This window comes from Protopterus annectens, chromosome 10.part0 (genome assembly GCF_019279795.1).
Source record: "Protopterus annectens isolate FY-2018-M chromosome 10.part0, PAN1.0, whole genome shotgun sequence".
NCBI classification, from domain to species: domain Eukaryota; kingdom Metazoa; phylum Chordata; order Ceratodontiformes; family Protopteridae; genus Protopterus; species Protopterus annectens.
This window is the reverse complement of record NC_056744.1, coordinates 1,786,563,803-1,786,588,062: the sequence shown is the minus strand read 5'-3', so window position 1 is coordinate 1,786,588,062 and position 24,260 is coordinate 1,786,563,803.

Genomic DNA, 24,260 nt, shown 5'->3' with positions numbered 1-24,260 from the left:
CTGGTTTTGTTATAGTAACCAGCTTTTATCCACACAACAGTTCCTACTCTATGCTCATATAAATAGTTCTTACACTTGGCTAAATCTTCATGTAAAGATGTTAATACTTTTAGCAAGAACTTAGGTACTGCATCTTGGCCTGGGGTTTTCAAATTAGGAGCTGTTCTTAACTTTGTTTCAATCTCTCTAGCCATTACATCATCCCATTTCATATCCTGTACCTTTGAACTTCTTAATCTTTCTTTTACTTTTTCTACCTATTTAGCATCTTTGTTATGTTCCACAGGATCTTCATAGATATTTCTCCAAAATGTATCCATTTCTTCTTTTTCTGGTGGTGTTTCAGTTCCTTTTGTCTTTTTTCCCAATTCTCTATAAAACCTTTTTGGGTCATCAATAAATTGTTCATTTTGTACTTTTCCTTTATATGTATGTGCATATCTTCTAAGCTTTTCAGCCTGTACTGATATTTTTAGTTTATTATTTGTGGCAGTCCATGATAGATCCTGATGTTCTGATACTGTGCATTGCTTTTATCACGTCTATCTTTCTGAGTATTTTTGTTGATATGTTCCTTGTTCTATTTTCTTGTAATAGTGACATGTCTTGTCTTAATTGGTTTATAATTTTCTCTGTTCAGTACTGCCATGATTGCATTTGATTTCTCCCCTTCCTTTCCCTTACTATCCTGTGTTTTTGTGGTAAGACGTTGTCTATTAATTTAGTGCACAGTAATATATCCTATTTACTTCTGTTATAGCGCATGAATCTTTGAACAGTCCTAATTACTGTGCTCATTTCTTTTACCAGACTTCTAACTTTTTGGGTTTTATTGACTTTCTGTAGTCTATTTCTTTCATTGATCTTAATATGTCTGTCCATCTCTGTTAAATCAAGCAACTATTCTCTTAGATAATTTTCTTCTAAACTGAGGGCACATTCTTTGTTCTCCATTTCCTGCAGGCATTTATAAAAAGTTCCAGAGCATCTTCCTGTGGCACATTCTCTTAAGTTTTATCTCGTGTCATCCATTGCTTTTTCATATGGGAACTCACTGGCATATCACTCCCCAACACTGAGTGCATCAGAATTGCCAGAGTCTCTTGTTCCTTCCCTTCCTGTGCAACCCCAACTGAACTTTTGTACTGGTTTCCTATGGAAGGCTCCACAGTATCTTCATATGGCAACAGATCAGACTTTTCCCACACCACTGGTTTCTCCTTAATTCTGGTATCCATTACTCTGTCCTGCTGTGATGTTAACAGAATTAGATATTCTACACAACATCCTTCACTTTGCAGGTATTCCATCACTTCAGTTTATATTTCTTTAACTTCTCCGTTACTAATCCTCTTTTCTACTTTTCCTCTTTGCTTTCTTATTTTTGTGTTGTAAAATTTTCCATGTCTGGATGCCTTTGCTTGTATTTCTCTTCAAATATCTTCAGTGCTGCTCTTTATGTATTGATTAGTTTTGCTTTCTCCTTTGCATAAATATTGCCCCATATTAAATCTCATTTTCTTTCGCATGTCCGTATTTCTGCTTCACATGTGTCTTGCTCCTCTTGTTTCTCCGTACTTTGGGGACTTGTTGTTCCATCATACTGTGATATAACCTGTGTTAAACTTTCTACAATAAATCCTTCTCTTCACAGGTATTCCATAGCTTCAGCTTCTGTTTTTAACTTCTACTTTACTAATCTTCTGCTGTACATTCCTCTTTGTGATCTTATGTTTTTGTATTTTGAAATTTTCTGTATCTGGATGCCTTTTCTAGTATTTCTCTTTGAATATTTTAGGGGCTGCCTTTTTTGTACTGATTAATTTGGCTTTCTCCTTTACAATAAATATTGCACCATATCAGATTTCTCTTTCCCATGTCCATATTTCTTTTTTATACCTTTCATAAGTCTTGAGATTTTGTTCTTTATATTTTCACACTTCCTCAGTTGCTTCTTTTTCTAAACGGCCCAAGGTTTCTTGTTCTATATAATGTTTTTTTTTAATCTGTTGTACTAATGAGCACAAACTTTTATTTGAAGCTTCTGACAGTTTTTCTTGTGAAAGTATTTTCTTTACTCTAATTTCTCTCTTAATCTTTTTGTATATTTTCTGTCTGGAAATTCTGGGCTTCTTGCATAATAGTAACAATACATAATGTATTTCTTATCCTCAATATTCCACTCTATCATCTTTATGACTTTTTTTGGGCTATCAGTTTTTCTGATTTTTGTGGACTGCTACTTCCTTCTACAACAAGGGGGCCACACCCAAAGCCTGGCTTAACCCCATTGTTGGAATGTTTCTGTGTCTTGAGGATTCTACACTGTCATTTTTTCCAGTCTTGGCATCAATGCACCTACCAGGATTGGGCACTTTTTTATCCTGGGTCTTGTGCATCCAGCTTTTTTTTTACTTGCTAACCTACGTTTGTCCATGATATATGCTATATAAAATACAGTCTATATATCAGTGTCATCTTGGTTAAATTTTGTGAAAAACAGGGTCCAGCTCATGAAGGTACTCACCAAGACTTGAGGATGAATTTAGTCCCAGCAATGCAACTCTCCTTTGCTTGCTGACGTATCACCTCTGCATTCGAACTTGGTGCAGCCTCATACTTGCGGCAACATTATCTGATGCACCAGCTCCACTTATTTTAAATATCCAGTATTGCAGTCAGGGAACAAGGTCTAACATACAAGTGTAGTTGTTAGGTACTGTATGTTGTACTTGGTGGGAAGCCAAACTGCAGTACTGAGTTTCATGCATGGCTGGAGTTATATTGCAGGTTTCAAGAGTCAGAGAACCTGGACACGCTCACATATGCAGTTTAGTATATAACAAGCCATCCCCTAAACTCCATTAGGAACAGTTCACACTGTTTTCAAAAGTAGATTTGATTCCCTGGTAGGATTTTGGCCCCATGAAACCATTTTGGATGGGAAACCTCAGGTATAATGGCTATGCTGTCCTGCAGATGGAGCGCCTGCTCTTGACAGCCTCTAGCCATGCAACTACACCTGTATGTCTGACCTTGTTCCCTGATTGCAATACTGGATCTGATAAACAGGTGGAGCTGCTGTGCCAGATAATGTTGCCCTGAGTGAGAGGCTACACAAAGTCAAAGCAGGTTATCACTTGAACAAGAAATTAGTTAAAACAGAATGTTATAAAATCTCATTAACTGTTCTTAGCATAGTAGGACGTCCTTCAATTCAGTACCTCAAGGTATTGAATGACAACACATTTGCTCTTTATGACATTATCAGAAGGTACTACCAGATAGCACAGAATCAAGAAGTAATTGGGCAGCTGTTGAACATACAGCAGATACAAACATGTTTTTTTTTTTGTTCTAAAGCATTTGTCACTGCATTTGAGCTCAAAACCAGTTTGTTTTACATTAAGAGGGTTTTATTCTGCACTCTGGAGGGAGCAGATGGCTAATTCAACCCATCTGGGTTGGGAACTGCTGGTGGAAGGCATATTATCTGTTTACCTGGTTGGTCTGAGGGCTTAACTGTGTAAAAGTCTTTCATCTTGCTGGTATAAAAGCTGATGTGCAAATGCGGTTACCCTTGCCTTGTATATAAGCAAACCTCTCCAGTTTAAAGTACTCCGTAGGAAACTCTGTCCATAGTCTCCCACTGTTCACAGCTGCTCAAAGAACTGCCAGTTTGTGCAAAGGGTAGCACCACTTCAGGTCATCTAATAGTAACTACTAAACACTCTCAGTTAGACCTTTAAGTGACTCTCCCCTACTCCTTCCCATATACTAAGGACCTGGTATAATGGATAGGTGCTTCCCTGTCATCTCTGTTTCTGACCTGGTAGATATGGGCATCCTGCGGCAGAGTAGTAACTGCCTCATGTTCACTGACAACCATTTAATTTAAAAACAGACAAACACAGTGTGTGAGAGATGTAGGTAAACAATGTTATTAGAGGCAAAGCTCTCACATACACACACAAGAAATGCAAACTGGGTTGTCAGTGTTACACCCAAAGCACTCACTACTGACACTAAGGAACAAACACACAGACCCACATTTGTGAATGTACTCACTTGTAATCTACCCAAACCTCCAAAGCTTCCTAGAAGCATCTCTTAGTGGCCCTGCACACACTCAAAAAGACAACACCTCACACAACACATAACTTTGAAAATCATATTACTCTTACTTCCAAGCCCATAAGACAACAGAACACACAGCCAAACATTCTAGTTACTGGGGATTCCATTGTAAGACATAGATGTCCCCCTTGCCAGGCTAAACAGGAAGATCACAGTGAGATGTCTTTCTGCAGCCAGGATCTGTCAGATCACACATGCACTTAGGTATTTAAACTAGAGATACCAGTATGACACCAGTATAGTCCATGTGGGCATAAACAACCTAAGATGCACCTTACTGGACTATATGAAGAGAGACTTGATGGAGCTCTCCGAATGTGTCCCAGGCAGATATGAATCTAGCCTTGAGTAGCATCCTACCTTCACCAATGATGATGCCACAGTACTGGAAAAAAATGATTGACTTCAACAGTTGGCTTAGTTTCTAGTGTCACAATAAGGAATTCCAATATCTGTCAGCCTGGGGAGACATGATTGACAAACTATGATGCTTTGCCAAGGATGGTTTGTACTTGTCACCACTTGGCTTCTGGATACTGCAAAAACTTTATCTAGCCCCCACTTCCTTTTTTAGGCCATGCCAAATTGTTAAACCCTCCAACATAACAAAACTTACTCATGACTACCTAAAGGTACTGCTGCTCAATGTTAGGAGTTTAAATAAAAAAACTGCACTCCCTGAAGCACTCCTCACCCTGCAGAATGCAGACATATGTGCAGTCACGGAAATATGGTTCAGAACCATGGAAAGCACCCCAGATATCAAAGGCTACAATGGCTTTCATTCATTTTGATCCCCTTCAGTTCAGAATAAAACAAAGGAAGGAGGTGTCTCAGTATTCATAAATGACAAGTACACTTCCAGATCTGTCTAACAATATGACTGACTTGAGCTGCTCCATGCCTGACTAACCATAGGTGCAACCTTCCTACTGTATCCTTGCTAGCTACAAATACCCTAACATGAGTCTGGAAAACCACACCTCCTACCTAAACCTACTTCAATCTCTTAACATTTAGCCTAATACCATTCTAATGAGTGATTTCAACTACCCCCGCCATAAACCGGGAGACTTATATGACCCATTATTCACTTGCTCAGAGGTTTTTGGACTTCTTCAATGCAAACACCCTGGAGCAACTAGTTATCTCCAGAACTAGAGTTACAAATATCCTAGATCTAGTACTTATGAACATGGGGGATACTGCTACCTCCCATACATTAAATCCTCCCTGGTAAGATCTGATCAAATGATGATCTCCTTTAATATTAAAACTCACCTAGAACCCCCATTAAACCCCAAACCTGTTAAGCACTTTGCCAATGCCAATTACCTCAAAATAAGTGACAGCTTATAAAACTTCCAAGCCCCCCCCCCCCAAAAAAAACCTGGATGGCACTGAGTCCTACTCTGAACAGAAAACAAAAGCACTGTATAACCACATTCATATCTGCATAGAGGAGGCAGTACCTGTCCGACTCAAATCTATGATTATTATCAAAACTAAACCACCCTGGTGGACCCCTAGCATAAATAGGCTATTCAACAAAAGGAAAAAAAAAATCCTCTCCAAAGCCAAGAAGGAACAGACAAAACAGTGCAAAAAACACTCATTACTCTAAACAAACAACTGAAAGAAATGGCTAAATCTGCCAAAGAAAAACTATGAGGCAGAGATAGCCTTCCATAACCATACGGCTTTTTTTAATTATGTTTGTAACCTCCTGGGAAATGCTCAGCAATGTGTCGAGTTAATCATGAATGACAGCACTTACACCCAGCCTAAAACTGTAGCAAACCTGCTGGGCGACAAGTTCAGTTCAAACTCTCCCCCATCACCTCCTACCACATACAAAGAAATACCTGCAACCATCCACCTACCAGTCATTGTGAGGGAACAGGTCCTTAATGCAGTCACTAAAGTCAAAAATACAGCCTCCGTGGGTTCTGACAACATTCCAGGATGCTTCTTATGTAGGTTAAAATGGCATCTTTTAGGCAACTAGAAACCCTCTTTAACCAAAGTCTCTGGATGGGATATAGCCCAGAGGAATAGAGGACTGCAGCAGTCATCCCTCTGCAGAAAGGAGGCCCATAAACTGACCCAGGGAACTACAGACCCATAAGCTTGACCAGTCTTATCTGCAAGGCCATGGAGAAAATTATCATAGACCTGAACAATAATGACATAGAAACTCTCCAAACACTGGACTAGACCCAATTTGGCTTTGTCAAGGGGAGGTCTTGCCTGCTCAATTTGTTGGAGTTCTTTGAGAAAGTCACCAGGGTCATGGATGAGGGTAAAACAGTACATATTGCTTATCTAGAAACAGCCAAAGCATTTGACACAACTCCCCCCCTCCCCACCAACTCAGGGATCATAGATACATTTACTGAGTTAGACATAAATCCCTACATCCTCAGATGGATAGCCAAACTGGCTCACTGACAGGAAACATATTGTCCAGGTTGGTGAATCCACTTCTGATAAGAAACTTGTTACTAGCAGTGTCACACAAGGGTCAGTATTGCAACCCAACCTGTTTGGTATATACTTTTCTGAAGTGAAAACTAATGTTGGGTGCAGAAAAGTGTGTGTTTAAGTACCTTTAAGAAGCTATCTAAGGGCTTGCACAAGTGTATAAATACTGAGCACGTGCAAGCCTGACGGCCATTTTGTAGTAAGCTGTTGAGATTTGAACATGTATGTATGTAAGGTTATCTGTTATTCAGTTCATTTATATTTCATGATGATGCTATCCATCCTGATGTGTTTCTGTGTAATAAAGCATCTAAACGAACTACCCTGCCTGCTTCGTCTTCTGTGTATGGAAGGACGAGTGATACGGTGTCAGAAGATGCATGGTTCAAATGAATAATGGCCAGAAAGAACTGCGATTTCTCCAACTTGAATTTGAGAGTTATCTAGTTACCATTGGAGAAAGGTAGAGGAGTGGATCACCTCTGCTGCATGCATAATTCGCAAAACAGGTCAGAAAAGAATTTCAGATGTTAAAACTTGCTCAAATAATTTCTCATTTGCAAAGTATAAAATGAAGTATACAGAATGCTCTAAACAATATTAAAATTAATTGAAATGTCCGATACTGCTAAGATTATTTGAATTACTGCAGAAAATGTTTGAAATAAAGTCCGAATTGCATAAAACGAATAAAATAAAAAAGGAAATCGTCACATTTTCGCTCAGTACATATTTTCCTATTAAATAAGACTATCTGAGTTATAAGAAGTGTATGAAGTGTTTGCATGTTTCTGCATTATTACAGTACAGTTATTTTACAAAATACAGCTATTTCAGAGCATATTTCACAACATACAGTGTTTCAAAGAGTTTATTGTTCATTTGAATGCTACTGCAAATTGCTGAGAGAAGTTTGCTCATATATATGAGTGCAAGAGCCATATTTTCAGTGTTTTTGTACATACTTTGTTGGCATGGCAGACGGATTTCGAAAACCAAGTGCACTTGTGTTTGATGCTTATATTGCAGAGAACTGGAAAGTGTTTGAGCAGGAGTATGACATTTTCAGACAGGCTGCATTTTCTGATAAAGATGACCATACAAAGGGATTTATTCTGTTTAATTTAGCTGGGTCAGAAGCCATAGAAAGGGAACGTTCATTTGTCTTTGCACCAGCTATCTTTGCAGGATATGCTTACTAATGAGAAATGCATGTTTCCAGTAACTTCTAGAGCTCACGTTGATAGTATGCAGCATGTGGTTAAAAGAAACAGGCCCAAGCACATGGCAGGTAACTGTAGCCCCTGCAGCACTCAGTGGTAAATCCCGGAGCTTTCCAGCACATTCTAGAAATTGTACAGTCTCAGTAAAGCATAAGAGTGGGTCAGCAAAGCAAAGCAAGGGCCAGCACCTAATTTCATTGCTAACTGTTGTAATTGTGGTGGAAGGCATGAATCTAAAAAGGACTCTATGCTCCAGACCAGAAGTGTATCCCTCACTGGTAAGATTAGACCATAAACTAATCTCACTGGATATTCACATCCCGATCCCACCCCCTGCCCAGAAAACCACAGTGAAAAACTTCTCTAAAGCAAATTTCACACTCCTCAAAACCGAGGTGGAATCCTTCAAAGCCCCCGGGCCTGTGGAAAATACGGCCCAGACCGCAGAATCCTTTATAAACGCATTCTATGAACACCTTCAGGAATGCATGGATCATGCGATCCCAAATAAAACCAAGACCCAATCCTCCAAAGGCAGACGCCCTGTCTGGTGGACCCCAGCCATAAACAAACTATACAATAGAAGGAGGAAGCTACTAAATGATAGAGCAAAATCCCAAAAGGGAAGGCATCACTGATCAGTATTAACAAAAAACTACGGGCACTCATAAAATTGTCTAAGGCCAGCTTCGAGAGAAAAATTGCACAGGACACTAAGGATAATCACAAGGCTTTCTTTAGTTATGTTAGGAACCTGGGTGGTAATTCCCAGATATGCTCAGAATTAGTCCAAAATGACAAAAAATACACTGAACCCACAGACATTGCCAACATCCTAGCTGACAGGTTCAGTGCAAACTTCTCCCCCCCCTCCCCACCAAAAGGGCAAATATCTATCCCAGCAGAGTGCTGCCCCCCCGACATCTCAGATGCTCAGGTAAGAGCCGCCCTCTCCAAAGCAAAAACACAGCATCAATGGGACCAGACGGTGTCCCGGGCTGCATCCTACATGAACTCCAAGAAGAGCTAAACCCAAATATAAAACTACTGTTCAGTCTCAGCCTTACTACAGGATATGTGTCCAAAGAGTGGCGTACAGCAACAGTGGTCCCTCTCCATAAAGGTGGTGCCTCAACGGATCCTGGAAACTATCGCCCTATAAGCCTGACTAGCTTGGTCTGCAAAGCTATGGAAAGGATCATCATGGACCTCATAAATAAAGATATTGGGGACCTACAGACACTGGATCCTACCCAGTTCGGCTATGTTAAGGGCAGATCCTGCCTCTTAAAGCTGGTTGATTTCTTTGAAACAGTCACCAAGGCCATTGACGAGGGGAAGGTGGTCCACACAGCCTACCTGGACCTCGCAAAAGCCTTCGATACAATACCCCACTCGGGCATTATAGATAAGGTCACCAGCTTAAATATAAACCCCTATGTCACTAGAAGGATTGCAAACTGGCTCAAGGACAGAACCCACATGGTTAGAATTGCTGGAGCCATGTCAGACTCCAAACCAGTTACAAGTGGTGTCCCACAAGGCTCAGTCCTGGGACCTCTCTTGTTCGGTATATATTTCTCGGAGGTACAGGCCAACACGGAAGGACTGTGGCTGACCAAGTTCGCAAATGACTGCAAACTGGGTGCCATAATCGACTCTCCAGCCGACACAAGCATCCTCCAAAAGGGCCTCATAGAAACAGACAACTGGTGCCAGAGCCATGGCCTCAAGCTAAATGCCAAAAAGTGTATAGTCATCCCCTATGGCAAAAACAAAGTGCCCACAAATTACCACATAGGTGGTAATCCATTAAGTACAGAAGAAGTAATTAGGGACATGGGGACCCAAGTTGATAGCAATCTCTCATTTGACAACCACGTGGCCAAAGTGGTTAGAAAAACATTTATATAGCCCACCTAATCATGAAGGGATTCACATCTAGATCAGGGGAGTTCATCGTTCCTCTTTACTCGTCCCTCATCAGGCCCATAATTGAGTACAATGCCCCTTTTGGGATGTACCTTACCAGACACCTGCAGCAACTGGAAAGACCCCAAAAGTACCTCACCAAGAGGATCAAAGGGCTCAAACAGATGCCATATGCTGCCCGGTTAAAGAAACTCCAGCTCTACTCAGTGGCATACCACCTGTTCAGAGGCGATCTGTGCCTGACGTATAAAGCCATGTCCAACCCGGAATTAATGGACATGCTGCACCTCAGAAAATCCAAATCCCATCGAGCTACGTGCTTGAGAGACTTGAACCTCAGCACTAAAATAAATAGGACATGCTGGAGGGACAGATTCATAACCCAGAGGCTCCCTTCACTCTGGAATAAAATCCCAGTCCAGGTTAGGCAGAGTCTCTCATTGACTCTCTTCAAGAGGAATCTTGATGAGTGGATGGGAGATCGTAGGTTTACCCCGGGTATCACTTCTGTGTCACTGTTAGACAGAGGCACAGTATACTAACCTCGAAAAAGGGCATAGCAAAATAAATTTAAAATGGGTGGCGAAAGCCAAACACATTCTGGCTAGGCTTATAAATGCTCTAGGGCAGATAGCCTAGTATGAACCTATGAACCTAAAAGTACTTAGCTTTTGGTCAACAGTGCCACAAATGTAATAAATGGAGTCACTTCAAAAGGGTTTGTAAATCAAAAGGCACACATTCTTTTATCAAAAGGGATCATTTCAAGAAATGAGATGATCATTTAGAAAGCTATTACCATACTTTTCATGTTGATGGTGTGTCAGTGCTTAGTGAAACAGTCAATGCAGTAGATTTATGAGCAAAGAATGATTTTTTGTACTGTTTGGATTAATGGGAGACCCATAGAGCTCAAAGCTGACACAGGCTCTAATTGCAATGTTATGACAGCAGAAACATTTGCTAGAGTATGTCATGGTGACAGGCTTGATTTGGTATAGTATGGGAAGCCTGTTGCCTGTGGTGGGGAAGAAATCCAAACCAAAGGCTCAGTAATGCTTTCATGTTACTCTGCTGGTAGATGCTACAACTTGTTATTTTATGTGGTCAAGAAGCATGTCCAGTCATTATTAGGGCTCAGAGACACTCTGAAAATGGTACTGCTTTCATTCAATAAGGAAGGCCATCATGTTAGCTTAACAGACCACTGTATTCATTTTGCCCAGTCCATTTTTTCTTCCTGTGCTGATCTTTTCAAAGACAAACTAGACAAGCTTCCAGTTGTGTATTCCATGAAGTTAGACCCAGATGTCATCCCAGTTATCAGGCCAGCTTGTATTGTTCCAGTAGCCATGCATGACAGAGTTAAAGCCAAGTTAGACAAAATGGTACGAAAAGGTGTCATTTGTCCAGTTAAATAACCAACTGAGTGGGTATCTTCCATGGTGGTCACACATAAGAAAAGCTCAGATGACATCAGAATATGTATAGATCCATGAGATTTAAACAAGGCCCCAAAAAAACCTCATCATCCAATGCGTACAGTCGAAGAGGTTGTTTCTATTATGCCAAATGCTACTGCTTTTTCTGTCTTAGATGCAAAGAGTTCATTTTGGCAAATTCTGCTTGACAAGAACTCTTCATTGTTAACTACTTTCAGTACTTCATGTGGCAGATACAAATTTTTAAGAATGTCATTTTGGATAAATTCAGCAAGTGAAGTCTTTCAGCGTGCAATGGAACAAATGTTTTCTGTTTATCCCTGTGCTGTCATAGTAGACAACATACTAATAGGATGTAATGGTGAAGCTGAGCATGACAGAAACCTCAGAAAAGTTCTGCAAAGGGCATGCCAAGTGAATCTTAAATTAAATTCTCAGAAATGCAAATTCAGTCTACCAGAAGTCACTTATGTTGGTCATTTATTTACCAGTTCAGGCTTATGACCAGACCCTTCTAAACAAACAGCCATTCTTGAGATGCCAGCTCCAGACAATGTTCATGCTCTGCAACATTTTCTTGGCATGGTTACCTACCTAGGTAAGTTCATTCCAGACTTGAGTCAAACAGCAGTGCCGCTCAGAGAGTTAACACCTAAAAATGTATCCTGGCCATGGTTACAATAACACCAGGGAACATTTGATGTCCTGAAACAGAGAATTCCCAGTCCACCAACTCTCAAATATTATGATGTTCATAAGCCAGTTACTCTTTTGTGTGATGCTTCGAAATTTGGTCTTGGTGTAGTCATTCTACAAGAGGATCAACCCGTTGCCTATCCATCTAGAACTCTAACCCAAACTGAAATGCTGTATGCTCAGATAGAGAAAGATTTTTTGGCAATTGTGTTTGCATGTTCCAAGTTCCATGATTATGTGTATGGTAGAGCTATCCAGATTGAAACAGACCACCAACCACTAGTCATTATTCTGAGGATGCCTATGCACACAGCTCCAGCCAGATTGCAATGCATGATGTTGACTCTCTAAAAGTATAATTTCAATCTTGTCTACAAGAAAGGCAAACTTCTTTATCTAGCAGATCCGTTATTCAGATCACCCAGAACAACCACTGATCAACATGAAAATGAGCGCTTTGATTTTGAAGTCATGGAAGTGAGAATTTTTCCTTCCACACATCTTGATGAGCTTAGAGATCACAAAGCTGCAGATCCAGTTTTACAGAAGCTCAACCACTTTATCAAACAAGGATGGCCATCAAAGCAATCTAGTTTACCTCAATAGGTGCAACCTTATTTTCCATACAGAGATGAGATTTTGTTTGACAATGGTATCATCGTGAAAGGTCCTAAAGTTATTATTCCAAAGTCCTTGCAACAAGAGTACATCAATATCTTGCATCCAGTTCACCCAGGAGCAGAGAGAGAAAGGACTAGTATTTTGGCCTTCTATGTCACAATATATTGAGAGAATGTTATCAACTTGTTCTGTGTGTAACAGTAATAAGTCACATCAACAGAAAGAACCACTTCAGCTAAACCAGATTCCGGAACTACCTTTGTTGACAGTAGCCACAGACATTTTTGAGTGGAATGGTCAGCATTATTTGGTGTTAGTAGTCTCTTACTCAAATTGATTCATGATTGACGTACTTCCCAATCTAGCGATTAATACTGTCATTACCAAGATGAAATGTCATTTTGCAGTTCATGGATCTCCACACAAAGTTATTTCAGACAATAGCATGCAGTTTACAAGCCAACAGTTCAAAAGATTTTCAAAAGAGTGGGTATTTACTCATGTTACGAGTAGCCCAGAGTATTCTTAGTCAAATGGTATGGCAGAACGCGCAGTTCAAAGTGCAAAACAGTTACTACAGAAGTCAAAATGAGATTAACAGTGATGTTTTTCTGAATCCTTTAAATCTCAGAAATATTCTGTGTGATAAAGATCTTGGTTACCTGCCCAGAGACTTCTATTAAGACAAACTAGAACCACGTTGCCAATCACTAGTCAATTGTTGGTTTCATGTGTCAAGAACAACAGGTCACTGAAAGCCAATCTGTTAAAGAAGCATTCAGTCCAGAAGTCCTATTACGATAAAACCAACAAACCACTCAATCCATTGCAAGAGGGAGAAGTAGTAAGGATCCAAACCTCCAGAGGTTATGATCAGATTGGAGTCATGAAGAGTATTTGCCCAGATTCCAGATCGTACATTGTAGAATCACAAGGAGCAGAATTTAGGCAGGATTGGAAACACCAAGCCTATACTGCAGCATATAGCCTGTGAGAAAGACTTTTTGTCTCAGAGTGAGTTGTCTAGTGTTCCAGTTCCAGAAGACGTTCTAGAGAGAATTCCCATTCCTGTGATGAATCCCGAAGTTCCTGATATGAGTTGTTCTCTTAAGACTGTCCCTGTTGCTAAACCCAGTCCTGATTGTTGTGTAATTAGATCCAATCGTATTTTCAGACCCTGTTACAGATACACGGCGACTTAGACATAACTGTTGTGTTTATTTTCTAATGTCTATATTAATGTATGTCTAACTACAATGTCTTTTATTGAGGACAACCTCTTTAAGAGGAAGGATGTAGATTAGTGTGTGTGTGTGTGTGTGTGTGTGTGTGTGTGTGTGTGTGTGTGTGTGTGTGTCTGTGCGTGTGTATACCTTTAAGAAGCTATCCAAGGACTTACACAAGTGTATAAATACTGAGCACGTGCAAGCCTGACGGCCATTTTGTAGTAAGCTGTTGAGATTTGAACATGTATGTATGTAAGGTTATCTGTTATTCAGTTCATTTATATTTCATGATGATGCTATCCATCCTGATGTGTTTCAGTGTAATAAAGCATCTAAACGAACTACCCTGCCTGCTTCGTCTTCTGTGAATGGAAGGATGAGTGACACTGGGGGCCTCTGGGTCACCACGTTTGATGATGAATGTAAGCTGTAACCAATCACTGAATCCCCAAATGATGTTGATCTCCTACAAACAGGCCTAAAAATGACAAATGATTGGTGACAAAACTAAGATCTGAGACTGAATGCTAAAAATGCATAATCATACCATTCAGTAAATCAGACATCTCTGCAAATTATAATATTGATAACACACCCCTAAAAGTAGATCCAGTGGTGAGGGACCTAGGAACACAGATAGTAACCTAAACCTTGACTACCAGGCAGCTACAGTAGTGAGGAAATTCTTCTGCGTGGCTCAACCTATAAGTAAACGCATGGCAGCAAGATCAAAGGAAGTCATAGTGCCCTTATACTTGGCCCTCATTAGGCCCATAATCGAGTACAACGCTCCCTTCTGAATGTACCTAACCAGGCACTTGCACCAATTGGAGGAGCCCCAGAGGTTTTTCACTACAAATACAAAGTGTTAAAATCCCTCTCTTCCTTTACTCTGTCTCATATTGTTTATTAAGAGGTGACTTATGTCTGACCTACAAGGCAGTCTCTGATCCAGCCCTGATGAAAATGCTATATATTTGCAAGAAAAATTATATGAGGGTTATGCATTCCATGGACCTGAACCTTATTTGTGACTCTAATAGAACTTTCTGGAGAGACAGATTCATATCCTAAAGACTAACTCATCTATAGAGTAAACTTCCCATCTTTGTAAAACAAAGCCCGTCCCTCACTCATTTCAAAAAGAATTTGGATAAATGGATAGGGAACTGTAAATTCACTCCTGGGGTACTGTCCATGTCCATTATGGACAGAGGCATTCCACAAAATGACTCAGGGCTCCAAAACTCAAAGCCACAGTGCCCTTGTACTGCCCCATCAAATATCTGGTTAAAAAAATCTGTATCCAGGTGATAATTCTGGAACAAACCTAATCAGCCTTGTATAAGTACCCTGTATGGTATTATTCAACAGCAATATTTAGTGAAGGAAGGAGATCCCATGTCAAATGTTTAAAAGATAAATGAATAATTACACAAAGCTCTTCAGTTCAGCATTCTTTATTCTGCACAAAGCAATCTATGCAGAATACAGAATGCTATCCTATGTGGAATAAAGAATACCATCCTATGCAGAATACAGAATGTTATCCTATGCAGAATACAGAATGCTATCCTATGTGGAATAAAGAATACCATCCTATGCAGAATACAGAATGTTATCCTATGCAGAATACAGAATGTTATCCTATGCAGAATACAGAATGCTATGCTATGCAGAATACAGAATGCTGTGCTATGCAGAATACAGAATGCTATCCTATGCAGAATACAGAATGTTATCCTATGCAGAATACAGAATGCTATGCTATGCAGAATACAGAATGCTATCCTATGCAGAATACAGAATGCTATCCTATGCAGAATACAGAATGCTATGCTATGCAGAATTCAGAATGCTGTGCTATGCAGAATACAGAATGCTATCCTATGCAGAATACAGAATGTTATCCTATGCAGAATACAGAATGCTATGCTATGCAGAATACAGAATGCTATCCTATGCAGAATACAGAATGCTATCCTATGCAGAACACAGAATGCTATCCTATGCATAATACAGAATGCTATGCTATGCAGAATACAGAATGCTATGCTATGCAGAATACAGAATGCTATCCTATGTGGAATAAAGAATACCATCCTATGCAGAATACAGAATGTTATCCTATGCAGAATACAGAATGCTATCCTATGTGGAATAAAGAATACCATCCTATGCAGAATACAGAATGTTATCCTATGCAGAATACAGAATGCTATCCTATGCAGAATACAGAATGCTATGCTATGCAGAATACAGAATGCTGTGCTATGCAGAATACAGAATGCTATCATATGCAGAATACAGAATGATATCCTATGCAGAATACAGAATGCTATGCTATGCAGAATACAGAATGCTGTGCTATGCAGAATACAGAATGCTATCATATGCAGAATACAGAATGATATCCTATGCAGAATACAGAATGCTATGCTATGCAGAATACAGAATGCTATCCTATGTGGAATAAAGAATGCCATCCTATGCAGAATACAGAATGCTATCCTATGTGGAATAAAGAATACCATCCTATGCAGAATACAGAATGTTATCCTATGCAGAATACAGAATGCTATGCTATGCAGAATACAGAATGCTGTGCTATGCAGAATACAGAATGCTATCATACGCAGAATACAGAATGCTATCTTATGCAGAAGTTGCTGGCGTCCTCTCCTGTTCAGCTGGTGAATCTGGGAATCTTGAGGCAATGTTACAATTGCCTCATGTACACAGACAACCCTCTCCTCCTCCCAACAAATACAAATATATGCGAGAGATGCAACTATGTAGCCAAACTGGAGGCTGAGCTCTCTTAACTCAGTACTGGCAAGACCAGTCAGGAGGAGAAGGTAACCACGCACACCACAAACCCAGTCTCAATCACAACTGCAAACCAAACACATAAACACACAAAAACATACTCGGAGGCGCTGATGAAAAATCTACCAAAACAACAGAGGCCTCCAAAGCAGACACCCAAGCAACCACCACCTCAAGACATAGCACATGCAACACATAGTTCACAAAGTCAGTGTGCTAAACAGTCACAGCCCTTAAGGCCAAACAACATGCCAGACACACTTGTAATAGGTGACTCCATAGTCAGACACACTGACGTCCCACTCACCAGACTGAACAAGGAAAAGGTCACAGTAAGCTGCCTGTCGGAAGCTAGAATCCGCCACATAACACAAGCACTCAGGTCACTCCACAGCAAGTACAAATGTGACTCAGTCATTGTACATGCCGGTGTGAACGACCTGAGACGTACCTCCCTGGACTACATGAAAAGAGACATAGAGGAGCTCTCTGATTATGTAGTCCAGGCCGGTATGACCCTGACCCTGAGCAGTATCTTACCCTCACCAAGAATGATGCCACAGTACAAAGACAAAATGATCAGTTTTAACAATTTGCTTAATTACTTGTGTCATTCTAAGGGGATCCAATGTCTGTCTGCTTGGGATGACATGCTCGACAAGCCATGCTGCTTCGCAAGGGATGGCTTACACCTGTCACCCCTGGGCTTCCGGATATTGGCCAAGGCTCTTGCCACCCCCATAGTGCCTTTTTTAGGCAAGGCTCAAATGACAAACCTACCTCCCTAGAAAACACAAGTGGAAAAAAACTAAGGGTAATGCTGCTCAATGCCAGAAGTCTAAACCTCAAGATGCATGCCCTCGAAGCCCTCCTCAGTATGGAGAACATCGATGTCTGTGCAGTGACTGAAACCTGGTTCAAGGCTCCTGAGAGCACCCCAGCACTATCAGGTTTTACCTCATATCATGCTTTCCGGCCCCAAAACTTGGACCGAACCACAAAAGGAGGGGGAGTATCCATATTCATCAAAGATAACCACACCTCCAGGTTAGTAGCAATGCACGAAGCATCGGAGACCATCCAGGTGCAACTAACCATAGGCAAAACTGCCTTACAGTTTGTAGCATGCTACAGACCACCCTCTCAAACTCAGGAACCCCACACAGCCTTCCTGAAGACACTGGAGAGTATGAATGTCTCTCCAAATACCATCATATTGGGAGACTTCAACTACCCAAACATAGACTGGGAACATTACTCAAGCCCCAACACCCTAGCCCAAAGGTTCTTAGAATTCATAAACTCAAATGCGATGGAACAGCTAGTCACCATTCCCACAAGAGGAGACAATATACTAGACCTGATCATCACAAACATGGGGACAAAATGCTCCACACCGGAAGTATATCCCTCATTGGTAAGATCAGACCATAAATTAATCTCACTGGAAATCCACATCCCGCCCCCACCCCCTGCACAAAAGACCACAGTGAAGAACTTCTCAAAAGCCAACTTCACACTTCTTAAGACTGAAGTGGTATCCTTCAAGGTCCCTGGGCCAGTGGAAACCATAACCCACACTGCTGAATCCTTTACAAATGCCTTCTACGGGCACCTTCAAGAATGCATGGATCATGCAATCCCAAATAAAACCAAGACCCATTCCCCTAAAGGCAGGCGCCCAGTCTGGTGGACACCAGCCATAAACAAACTTTACAACAGAAGGAGGAAGCTACTACATGACAGAGCAAAATCCCTAAAAGGGAAGGCATCTCTGATCAGTACTAGCAAAAAACTACGATCACTCATAAAATCATCCAAGGCCAACTTTGAGAGAAAAATCACAAAAGACACAAAAGACAATCACAAGGCCTTCTTTAGCTATGTTAGAAACCTGGGTGGAAACTCCCAGATATGCTCAGAGTTAGTCCAAAATGACACAAAATTCACTGAACCCACTGACATTGCCAACATTCTGGCAGACAGGTTCAGTGCAAATTTCTCCTCCCCGTCCCCTCCAAAAGGAGAAATAACTATCCCAGCAGAGTGTAGCCTCCCTAACATCTCAGATGCCCAGGTGAGAGCCACCCTCTCTAAAGCTAAAAACACAGCATCAATGGGACCGGACGGTGTCCCGGGCTGTGTGCTACATGAACTCCAAGAGGAACTAAACCCACACATAAAGCTGCTGTTTAATCTTAGCCTTACTACAGGATATGTACCCAAAGAGTGGCGTACGGCAACAGTGGTCCCACTTCACAAAGGTGGTGCTTCTATGGACCCTGGAAATTACCGCCCCATAAGCTTGACGAGCCTGGTCTGCAAAACTATGGAGAGGATCATTATGGAACTCATAAACAAAGACATTGGGGACCTACAGACATTGGATCCTACCCAATTTGGCTTTGTCAAGGGCAGATCCTGCCTTTTGAACTTGGTTGACTTTTTTGAAACAGTCACTAAGGCCATTGATGAGGGTAAGGCAGTTCACACAGCCTACCTTGACCTTGCAAAAGCCTTTGACACAATATCCCACTCGGGCATCATAGACAAACTCACCAGCTTAAATGTAAACCTATATGTCACGAGATGGGTTGCAAACTGGCTCAAGGACAGAACCCACAGGGTCAGAGTTGCTGGAGCTATGTCAGACTCCAAGCCAGTCACAAGCGGTGTCCCACAGGGCTCAGTCCTGGGACCCCTCTTGTTCGGCATTTATTTTTCCGAGGTACAAGCAAACATAGGAGGATTGTGGCTGACAAAGTTCGCAGATGACTGCAAACTGGGCGCCATAATTGATACTCCAGCGGACACAAACATCCTTCAGAGAGGCCTCATAGAAATGGATAATTGGTGCCAGTGCCATGGCCTTAAGCTGAACGCCAAAAAATGTATAGTCATACCCTTTGGGAAAAACAAGGTACCCACAAATGACCACATAGGTGGTAATCCATTAAGTACGGAAGAGGTAATCAGGGACCTAGGGACCCAGGTTGACAGTAACCTCTCATTTGACACTCACATTGCCAAAGTGGTTAGGAAGACCTTCTATATTGCCCACCTTATCATGAAGGGTTTCACATCTAGATCAAGAGAGGTCATTGTGCCCCTGTACCCTTCTCTTATCAGGCCAATGATTGAGTACAATGCCCCATTTGGGATGTATCTTACCCGACATCTGCAGCAGTTGGAAAGACCCCAAAAGTTCCTCACCAAGAGGATAAAGGGTCTTAAACATATGTCATATACTGCCCGACTGAAAAAACTCCAGCTCTATTCAGTCGCATACCGCCTACTCAGAGGTGACCTGTGCCTGACGTGCAAGGCCATGTCCAATCCGGAATTAATGGACATGCTCCATCTCAGAAAATCCAAATCCATCAGAGCCATGAGAGCAAGAGACTTAAACCTCAACACAGAAATAAATAGGACGTGCTGGAGGGACAGATTCATAACCCAGAGGCTCCCTACAATCTGGAACAGAATCCCAATCCATGTTAGGCAGAGCCCCTCACTAACTCTATTCAAGAGAAATCTTGACGAGTGGATGGAAGATCATAGGTTTACCCAGGGGGTCATTTCTGTGTCACTACTAGACAGAGGCACAGCAAACTAAACCCTAAATGGGAGTAGTATTCTCATCCTAAGGGGTGGTGAAAGCCACACACACTCTGGCTAGGCTTATAAATGCCCTAGGGCAGATAGCCTAGTATGAACCTATGAATGCTATCCTATGCAGAATACAGAATGCTATCCTATACAGAATAAAGAATGCTATCCTATGCAGAATACAGAATGCTATGCTATGCAGAATACAGAATGCTATGCTATGCAGAATGCTATCCTATGCAGAATACAGAATGCTATCCTATGAAGAATACAGAATGCTATGTTATGCAGAATAAAAAATCCTATCCTATGCAGAATGAAGAATGCTATCCTATGCAGAATGCAGAATGCTATGCTATGCGGAATAAAAAAGGCTATCCTATGCGGAATAAAGAATGCTACCCTATGCAGAATACAGAATGCTATCCTATGCAGAATACAGAATGCCATCCTATGCGGAATAAAGAATGCCATCCTATGCAGAATACAGAATGTTATCCTATGCAGAATACAGAATGCTATCCTATGCGGAATACAGAATGCTATGATATGCAGAATAAAGAATGCTATCCTATGCAGAATGAAGAATGCTATCCTATGCAGAATACAGAATGCTATGCTATGCGGAATAAAGAATGCTATCCTATGCAGAATAAATAATGCCATCCTATGCAGAATACAGAATGCTATCCTAATGCAGAATACAGAATGCTATCCTATGAAGAATACAGAATGCTATTCTATGCAGAATAAAAATGCTATCCTATGCAGAATACAGAATGCTATGCTATGCGGAATAAAGAATGCTATCCTATGCGGAATAAATAATGCCATCCTATGCAGAATACAGAATGCTATCCTATGCAGAATACAGAATGCTATCCTATGAAGAATAATGAATGATATCCTATGCAGAATAAGGAATGCTATCCTATGCAGAATAAAAATACTATCCTATGCAGCATACAGAATGCTATGCTATGCAGAATACAGAATACCATCCTATGCAGAATAAAAAAATGCCATCCTATGCAGAATACAGAATGCTACCCTATGCAAAATAAAAAATACTATCCTATTCAGAATACAGAATGCTAACCTATGCAGAATACAGATTGCTATCCTATGCAGAATAAAAAATGCTATCCTATGCAGAATGAAGAATGCTATCCTATGCAGAATACAGAATGCTATGCTATGCAGAATACAGAATGCTATGCTATGCAGAATACAGAATGCTATCCTATGCAGAATACAGAATGCTATGCTATGCAGATTAAAGAATGCTATGCTATGCAGAATACAGAATGCTAACCTATGCAGAATAAAAAAATGCTATCCTATGCAGAATGAAGAATGCTATCCTATACAGAATGCTATGCTATGCAGAATACAGAATGCTGTCTTATGCAGAAAACAGAATGCTATCCTATGCAGAATCCAAAATGTTATCCTATGCAGAATACAGAATGCCATCCTATGCAGAATAAAGAATGCTATCCTATGCAGAATAAAGAATGATGAATGCCATTAACTTGGAAAATACTTGTGTACCAACACCTTTGCCCAATGGTTCTTGGAATTCATAAATTCCAATGCCCTGGATCAACTAATCCTTAGTCCCACCAGGGGCTCCAATATCCTAGACCTGATCATTAACAACATGGGAAATCGATGCTCCACACCTATGGTCACTCCCTTGTTGGTCAGGTCTGACCATAAGCTAGTCACCCTTGACATCCACATCCCACCCCGACCCCCCAATAAGGAAACTTCCGTAAAAAACTTCTCCAAAGCCAACTTCATGCTACTCAAGTCATAAGTGACAAACTTCATGACACTCATGCAGATGGGAACTGAAAATTCGACTGCTGAATCCTACACTAAGGCACTATATGAGCATATCCACTCGTGCATGATTCGTGCCATCTCCAGTAGAACCAAGATGCTCTCCTCCAAGAAAAGGAAGCCAATCTGGTGGTCCCTTGCCATAAACAAACTTTACAACAAAAGGACGAAACTGTTGCAGAAAAGAGGAAAACCCCAGGATGCAAAAAACTCCCTTACCAGCCTCAGTAAAAAGCTGAGATCCCTCATAAAATCCTCCAAAGCTAGTTACGAAAATAAAATTGCCAAAGATTCCAAAGACAACCACAAGGCATTCTATAGCTATGTCAAGAATCTAAATGACAATGCTCAGATCTGCTCTGAGCTACAACAGGATGGCATTAAATATACTGATCCCAAGGATATTGCCAATATCCTGGCAGATCGATTCAGTGCAAACTTTACCCCCCTCTTACCCACTAAAGGACCCATTCTCAATACCAAAAGATTGCCAAATTCCGGTAATAACAGCCACACAGGTAAAAAATGCACTTTCCAAAGCTACGAATACAGCATCCATGGGAACAGACGACATCCCAGGCTGTGTACTGCATGAACTACAAAATGAAATGGCACCTCACCTAAGTGTCATGTTTAATCATAGCCTCACCTCAGGCTTTGTGCCCACTGAGTGGCACACAGCTACAGTTATCCCACTCCACAAGGGGGGATTCACCTTGGATCCAGGGAACTACTGCCCCATCAGTCTGACAAGCCTGATCTGCAAGGCCATGGAACACATTACCATGGAACTTATAAACAAAGACATTGGCAACCTTCAAACACTAGACCCCACGCAGTTTGAAAGGCCTATCTTGTCTCCTGAACCTGATTGACTTCTTTGAATCAGTCTCCAGAGCTGTGGACAAGGGTAAGATGGTCCACACAGCCTAACTGGATCTCTCCAAGGCCTTTGACACCATCCCCCACTCTGGAATCATAGATAAACTTACTAAGCTGGACATTAATCCCTACGTCACTCGATGGGTTGCCATCTGGCTTACTGACAGAACCCAGACTGTAAAAGTAGCTGACTCCAAATCCAGCTCCAGACAAGTGACAAGTGAAGTACCTCAGGGTTCAGTCCTGGGGCCGCTCTTGTTTGGCATCTACTTCTCTGAAGAACATGCCAACACTAAGAAACTCTGGCTAACAATGTTCACAGATGACTGCAAACTGGGCGCCATTATTGAATCCCCAAATGATGTAGATATTCTACAAAAGGGCCTTACAGAGACAGATGCTTGGTGCCAGAGCCATGGGCTCAGTCGCAATGCCAAGAAATGTACAGTTATCCCCTTTGGGAAAAAACATGTACCCGTGAATTACCACATAGGTGGCAGTACACTAAACACTGAAAGTGTGATAAGAGACTTGGGGACACAGATGGACAGTGATCTCACCTTTGATAACCATATCGCCACAACAGTCAGGAAATCCTTCTATGTGGCACACCTCATCATTAAGGGCTTTTAATCCAGAAGAAAGGAGGTCATTGTCCCACTGTACTCATCTCTCATTAGACCCATTATAGAATCCGATGCCCCGTTTGGTATGTACCTCTCAAGACATCTGCAACAACTGGAAAGGCAGCAGAAATACCTCACTAAAATAATCACAGGCCTAAAGCAGATGCCCTAAGCTTACCATCTAAAAAAACTCCACCTCTACTTTGTCACATATTGTCTACTCAGAGACGATCTCTGCTTAACATACAAGGCCATGTCAAACCCAGAGCTGTTGGACATGCTACACTTAAAGAAATCCCAATCCCTCAGAGACACACCCTCCAGGGATCTAAACCTTGTCATCACAATGAACAAAACATGCTGGAGGGATAGGTTCCTGACCCAAAGACTCCCCAGACTCTGGAATAGACTGCCCATACATGTCAAGCAGAGCACCTCTTTGACCCTCTTCAAAAGGACCCTTGATGATTGGATGGGAGATAGGAGATTCATCCCGAGGATCACGTCAGTTGCCCTGCTAGACAGGGGTCCAGGGGGAAGTAAATGCTGTGGAAATAAATAGCCAGGGAATTGTAATGGCTAGGCTTGTATAGACCCTAGGGCCGATAGCCTAGTACCAACCTATGAACCTATGAAGTAAAGAGCTTTGTATTATTATTTCTTTATCTTTTAAGTGTTTGACACAGGACCTCCTTGCTTCATTGA